Source organism: Propithecus coquereli, unplaced genomic scaffold, assembly GCF_000956105.1.
Source record: "Propithecus coquereli isolate 6110/MARCELLA unplaced genomic scaffold, Pcoq_1.0 Scaffold324, whole genome shotgun sequence".
In the NCBI taxonomy this organism is placed as follows: domain Eukaryota; kingdom Metazoa; phylum Chordata; class Mammalia; order Primates; family Indriidae; genus Propithecus; species Propithecus coquereli.
In genome coordinates, this window is record NW_012148886.1 from 995,828 (window position 1) to 1,003,482 (window position 7,655).

Sequence of the window (7,655 nt, forward strand, 5' to 3'; positions counted from 1 at the left end):
TTCCCACATATACCACTCCCAGTTTACTCTAATGTTAACATCTTAGATTATTATGATGCATTTGTCACAACTAATGAACCAATATTGATATTATTATTGACTAAATCCATACATTTTCAGATTTCCTTAGATTTTCCTTGATGTCTTTTTCCTGTTCTAGTATCCACATGAGGTTTAGTATTAATGTCTCCTAAGGCTCCTCTTGGCTATGACACTTTCTAAGACTTTCTTTGATTTTGATGACATTAATAATTTTGAGGTGTACTAGTCACGTATTCCCTCAATTGGAGTTTGCCTGATGGTTTTCTTATGATTCGACTGAGGTTGTGGATTTTGGGGAGGAAGATTATAGAGGTGAAGTACCATACCCATCACATCACATCAAGGGTACATGCCATGAACATGACTTATCACTGTTGATATTGACTTTGATCACTTGTCTGAGGTAGTGTTTGACTGGTTTGCCCACTGTATTCTCATTTCCCTTTTCCATACTATACTCTTCAGAAGAAAGTCACCATGTGCCGCCAGCTACCATGTTTTGAGGCACTGTGGAGAGGCCTTTGTGACAAGGAACCAAGATCTGCAAATAACTACATAAGTTGAGCTTGGAAAGAGAAATCCCGCTCCTACTGCCACCACATTTAAGGGGTAGGGAGTCATGTTCCACCTCCACTATTCTCTAAATGGTGCCAGAAATAAATTTTCTCTCAAAGCAAACACTCTAGAGTTTTGCTATAATGTTGGGATGGTTAATTTTAGTGTCAGCTTCACTGGATTAAGGGATACCAAAAAAGTTGGTAAAACATTATTTTCAGGTGTGTCTGTGAGGGAATTTCCAGAAAAGATTAGCACTTAAATCAGCAGACTGAGTAAAGAGGATCTCCCCCACCAATGTGGTGGGCATCCTCCAATCCGTTGAGAGCTCAGCTGAAACAAAAAGGCAGAGGAAAGGCAAATTTGCTTTGTTTTCTGGAGCTGGGACATCCAAATTCTTCTGCATTTGGACGTCGAAACTTCAGGTTCTCAGGCTTTCCAACTCCCAGACTTACACCCGTGGCCCCACAAGTTCTTAGACTTGGAACTCAGTCTGAGTTGCACTCTGGCTTTCTTGATTCTTCAGCTCGCAGATGGCATATGCTGGGACATTTTGGCTTTTATATAACTGTGTGAGACCATTCCCATAATAAATCTACTCTTATAGATCTCTTTCTCCATCCTGTTGTTTCTCTGGAGAATCCTGACTAACACAGACATATTTCTCTGAATTTCTTATATTAGTCAAATTAAATCTGAAGTGGCATTTCACAATAAAATTATCTTATTTCCCTCTCCTTTCTTCAATCTTTTCCCAGTGTCTAACCACACTCTCACCAGCTACAGGTACACCAATTGAGATCGAGTGTTTTCCTTATCCCTAAGTGTGTCTTAGCATGGGTAAAGCAGGGCTGAGATTACAGTCTAAGATTGATCTTATAACTCCTAGCTACAGTAGCTACCTGGAGTGGGTAGCCAAGGTATAGCCAGTGGACTTTGAGATTTACTGATTTTTCAGATACTATGGGAATTAGGTATGTTTGTTGAAAGTTATGGGCTCTGATTCTATAAATCATGTGTTAGAAATCATCTTCCCTGGGAAGAGTGTTATTAGAGGTGGCAACAGAACCAAGGTGCCTAGCCCAGCAGATAGGCATTTTTGTCTTTGATGATCAGATTGAATCAGGAGATGTTTTTGAATATTACTTTTCTTTAAAATTCTTAATGAAATATCAGGTATTTAACCTCCATCTCCATTCTCATTTCCGTTATTGATTCTCTCCTTTCCCCACACACTTTCTGCTTCCCAAGCAAAAAACAGGTTTGTGCCACTCAAACTCACATACCTGTGAGGTTTGTACCTTTGCAAATATGCTTATTTATGGCAGGAAGATTATAGTTTGGAGAAGTTATAGTCAATTAAAAAGAGAACTGGTTCTTGACTGACACAAAATTCTTCTCAGGATTTTCTACTTGCTCTTTAACTTTAAATAACCATTTTTGACATTTTTCAGTTAATTATTTTTCTCTCTCTCTTTTTTAAATAGAAGCTGACAACAATCTCAGGCTGAGCAGAAAGAAGAGAAACTTTCACATTCCTTCCTGACAATCTCTGACTAGGGTCCCAAGGTCATATGGATTTTTCATCTGGTATTCCCTCTACATAGTATGTATCAGGGCATAGAAGACATGCAGAAATTATTATACATTTTCCAGTTTTTTAAAGATTTTTTCAAAACCTTATGTGATCATTAGCTATTAGGTAAGATTAAGATAAGGATAAGTAGATTAAGCTGTTAGATTAAGATTAGGATAAGTACAACTTTCAAGTATTACTTGTACCTGAATCCTTATCGTTCTCTGGTTCATTATTAAGTGTATATGTTCCTCTGAAAGGAAACTACCAGTTTCACTAATCTAAAAGACCTCTACAGGGAGAACTATGAAACACTGAGGAAGGAAAGAGCAGAAGACATGAACAGGTGGGAAACCATACCATGTTCATGGGTCAGTAGAATCAACATTGTTAAAATGTCTATACTACCCAAAGTGATTTACAGATTCAATGAAATCCCTATTAAAATACCAACTTTTTTCGCAGATCAAGAAAAAATAATTCTACGCTTCATATGGAACAAGAGAATCCCTTGTACAGCAAAAGCGATCTTAAGCAAAAAGAACAAATTGGGAGGCATCAATTTACCAGACTTCAAGCTATACTACAAGGCTGTGGTAACTAAAATAGCATGGTACTGGCATAAGAACAGATACATAAGAAAATGAAACAGAACTGAGAACCCAGATATAAAACCATCCTCATATAGCCATCTAATCTTTGACAAAGCAGAGAAAAACACACGCTGGGGAAAAGAATCCTCACTCAATAAATGGTGCTGGTAAAATGGATAGCCACATGTAGAAGACTGAATGAGGATATGCACCTCTCACCTCTCACAAAAATCAACTCATGGTAGATAACCGACTTAAACTTAAGGCATGAAACTATAAGAATTCTAGAAGAAAATGTTGGAAAAACTCTTATAGCCATTGGCCTAAGGAAAGAACTTCTTAAGAAGATCCCAAAGGCAATGTCAGCAACAACAAAAATAAATAAATGGGACCTTATCAAATTGAAAAGCTTCTGCACAGCCAAGGAAACTATCATGAGAGCAAACAGACCACCTACAGAATGGGAGAAAATATTTACATGCTACACATCCGATAAAGGGCTGATACCTAGAATCTATACAGAACTCAGAAAAATCAGCAAGAAAAAATCAAACAACTCCATCAAAGAATGGTCAAAGGACATGAACAAAAACTTTTCAAAAGAAGACAGATGAATGGCCAACAGATACATGAAAAATTGCTCAACATCTCTAATCATCAGGGAAATGCAAATCAAAACCACAATGAGGTATCACTTAACTCAGTGAGAATGGCGTTTATCAAAAAGTCCCAAAACAATAAAGGTTGGTGTGGACACGGACAGATAGGAACATTCATACACTGACGGTGGGACTGCAAACTAGTACAACCTCTGTAATTTATGGAGATACCTCAAAGAGCTGCAAGCAGAACTACCATTTGATCCAGCAACCCCATTACTGGACACCTACTCAAAGGAAATAAAGACATTCTATAAATAAGATGTCTGCACTCAAATGTTTATAGCAGCACAATTCACAATTGCAAAGATGTGGAAACAACCCAAGTGCCCATCAATATATGAATAGATTAATAAAATGTGGTAAATGTACACCGTGGAGTTCTACTCAGCCACAAAAAACAATGGTGATCTAGCATCTCTTTTATTATCCTGGATAGAGCTGGAGCCCATTCTACTAAGTGAAGTATTCCAAGAATGGAAAAAAAGAACCACATATACTCACCATCAAATTGGTATTAACTGATCAATAGTTAAGTGCATACATAATAGTAACATTCATCGAGTCTTGGGCAGGTGGGAGGGGGAAGGAGGGGATGGGGATATTCACACCTAATGGATGTGGTATGCGTGCACTGGGGTATGAACATGCTTGAAGCTCTGACTCAGGTGTGGCAAAGGCTATAAACGTAACCTAAACATTTCTACCCCTGCAATATGCTGAAATAAAAATAAATAAATAAATAATAACTAAATCAACAAAAGGCTGTGTTAACTTTGTTTCTGGCTCATGTCCTTATATCAGAATTTTAAGTTCCCTGTATGAAATTGTTACCCACATAAATAAATATCACTGTAATTTGCTTTGCCTCTTGCCCTCTGCTCCATATTTTTAGTAACAAATCATCATAAATTTTGTTTAAAATATTAATACTTTGATACTTTCTAAGTATTTTGTCTGCCAGTACAGATCAGTTTTGCTAAAAATATAAATTGTTTCTTCAAGAATACACACATTTATGACCGTTCAGGAGAAAAATGACACCATTTGAATTTTCAGGCCCCACCCCTCCAAGTTCAGATCTTATAGATCTGATACGGGTCTTCATATTTTGTGTTTTGAACAAATTATTTGGCGATTTTACTCATCAGGAAACATTGGTAAACATTAATCTGAATAATTGGCACCCCATGTAATACAGTAATACCTTACCAATATCAAGTTTCAAGACTATAAGACTTTATATTTATATACTCATGTTTTAAGATATGAAATATTTTCATGTAAGAGAGGTTAAGTTTATTCTTCTTTAATTAGAGCAAATGAGAAATATCGTTTCACACCCACAGAGAAAAAGGCAGGCCTGCGGAGTAGTACACAGATAATTTGTTCAGTTCTACCTTCTTGATGCATGGCTAGAACACTGGACCCAGAAAGATGTTCTCTTAAGCATCACAAAAGTTTGTAACATCCTGGATACTAACACATTTCTTGAGACTTGCAAAAATAAAACAAAGAAAAAATATAAGTGCAAAAGACATTAAATTTTAAGTCAATATGACTTGTTTCAAAGACTCCAACAGGAAGTGTAGTCTGTGCATTAAATTAAAAAAAAATCAGTCTCACCAGATTTAGCAGTTCATGAAGCGAATGGAACATTGAACTATTGAAAGGGATGGCAAAGGAAAGTTAAGTCTGGGAAGGATTATTGCTCAATGAATCTGATTTGTTTCAGAAACGGATGCCTTGTAGAATTTTGTTTTCTGTGTTTGAAAAGGATGTCTAATACCACCTTAATAATTTTTTCCATTAACTCCCTTGACCTATGAGATCTTGATTTTTGATAAAAACAGATTTTTTTTCAATTATGGTGCTTTTCAATAGCCTAAAGCATGTAGTTAGCTAAGGAGTACCAAATGATAATAGGATCCTGTCTTATTATACTTACTGAACACTGAAATAAAAAATATGATAATTCACACAGCAAGTAGATTAATAGTTATTTGAAGTAACAAATTAAGCTTGTATCTTAACTCTTATGATTTGAAGTGAAATATTTATGCCAAATTTACTGGGGCACACCGCATGTTCCTTAGACTCATTTAAATTTTTGAGATCAGAATGAGTTAGTGTTTTGACGGAGCTATCTAAATAATTACTTCATCTGCATTTCACAGATCATTAATGCAATTTTTTTCTCATACTAACCAATCTATCTGTGTATACAGCATGAGTTCACAAGGTAATTATCTGCTTTCTAATATGCCCCTTTGGGCAAGGGAGGCAGATAAAGGAAACACTTGTAGTCTTTTGAGGACTAATGCTATAATTTTCACCACTTTGGAGTCATCTTTTATTTTCTCTAATTTTCTACCTAAGGAGGCACAGTCTAGCAACAAATTAATGACATCAACTTTGTAACTCGCAGAGTACAGGAATGTTTCTTTAGAATAAACATTCTGGAAGTTTAACAATTATACTAGCAAAACCTTACACAGCTTGTACAACATGCCCCATATTTTATATCCTAATTTATCATTCAGAACACTAACACAAAGGCCCATTTTGTTTTTTCTTAATGAAGAACATGGGTCAGGAGGCGCTCTGTTCCTACCTAGGGAAGTTTTATTGTTACCTAATTCAACAGACACCACCCGCCAAACAATGAGTCATGGAAAAATTATATTTAATTCCATAGGCAGATGATAGAAAGGGATTTCAAAAGGAAAATTGGGATTTCAAAAGTATTATTTATAAGATTTTCTACAATTTGGGGAAAATTTGGCAGGGTTACTTTTTATATTTGAAACTTAAATATGTATTATTAAAATATATCATTTAAAAAGTAAATCACATGTTATCTACACATATATTATCTATGGTTATTTAAGAAATTGTATGCTTTTGAAACTAAAGTCTACAGCCATACACTTGGATATGTGACTAAGTCTTGGATGGAGGAAGATATATAAATATAGTATCTGAATGGAGTTAGAGTTAGAATTAGAATCTGTTTAAAAATCCAACTTTATTTTCCAGGCCCTTGATATTTATAAGGATTACATATTGGCATGAAAAGTTAAATACATAGAATTTATTTTTTAACATAGATTTGGAAAAAAATTAGCATTCATTAAACTCATACTTTTTTTTTTAATAAGTAAGTAGTTGGGTTTATTTTTTTTTATTTTTTTTTATCTCAGAATATTACAGCGGCACAAATGTTTAGGTTACATACATTGCCTTTGCCCCGCCCGAGTCAGAGCTTCAAGCGTGTCCATACCCCAGATGGTGCGCACCGGACCCATTAGGTGTGAATATACCCATCCTCTCCTCCCCCCTCCCATCTGCCCGACACCCAATGAATGTTATTTTTATATGTGCACTAAAGTGTTGATCAGTTAATCCCAATTTGATGGTGAGTACATGTGATGATTGTTTTTCCATTCTTGGGATACTTCACTTAGTAGAATGGGCTCCACCTCTATCCAGGATAATACAAGAGGTGCTAGATCAAAATTGTTTTTTTGTCTGGCCCCAGAATTCAACTCTTTTATGTTCAGAAGGATGCCTGGAACACAGGTCAGATCAGCAATGGAACTCCAGAGTTGAGAAGCTGTAGAAACTGAAACTGAAGAGGACTGGACTGGTGCTTCCTTCTCCAAAAGATCCAATGAGAGTAATAAAATGACACTCTCTTCTTCTTAGCAGACATGGTTTGGCATGGAAAAATCTCTATAAACCTTCTAGAGATAGAACTGTAGAACTGTTGTTTATAGAAAGCTATAAACAGCTCATTTTATTGAATACGTTTTCAAATGTAATATTTCCAATATATGTAAATGAAATTGGAAAGGAAGAAAAATTAAAGAAGCAAGCAAAATCTTCTTTAACCTATACTTAAATATCATTTTTATATTCTCTTTAACTGTGTGCATAATTGGACACTGGCTTACCTTTGAAATTACATAATAATATCTAATCCTTTTGACATACCTGCAAGGTCAGCCTGGTGTTTTTCTCATTACAGACAAGGAAATTGAGTCTCACACCCCAAACATGACTGACGGCAAAGCACCTGTGTGGCTTTGGCTGCTGTTTATATTTTATCACATCCCAATAAGGACCTATGGGAGAAGGAAACCTCCCTCCTTAGATGGAGAGCTGGAGGTTTGGGAAGCTTAAGTGTCTCACACTACCACACATCATGCTCCGAGTTGTTGGCAGAGA

At 35.9% G+C, this 7,655-nt stretch overlaps 1 protein-coding gene across 1 annotated transcript in view; it reads right to left on the bottom strand.

The window, feature by feature from the left end:
- Window positions 1-7,655, bottom strand: part of ADGRB3 (adhesion G protein-coupled receptor B3) — an 871,792-nt gene that overhangs the window by 617,994 nt on the left and 246,143 nt on the right. The gene's annotated exons all lie outside the window — the stretch shown is intronic.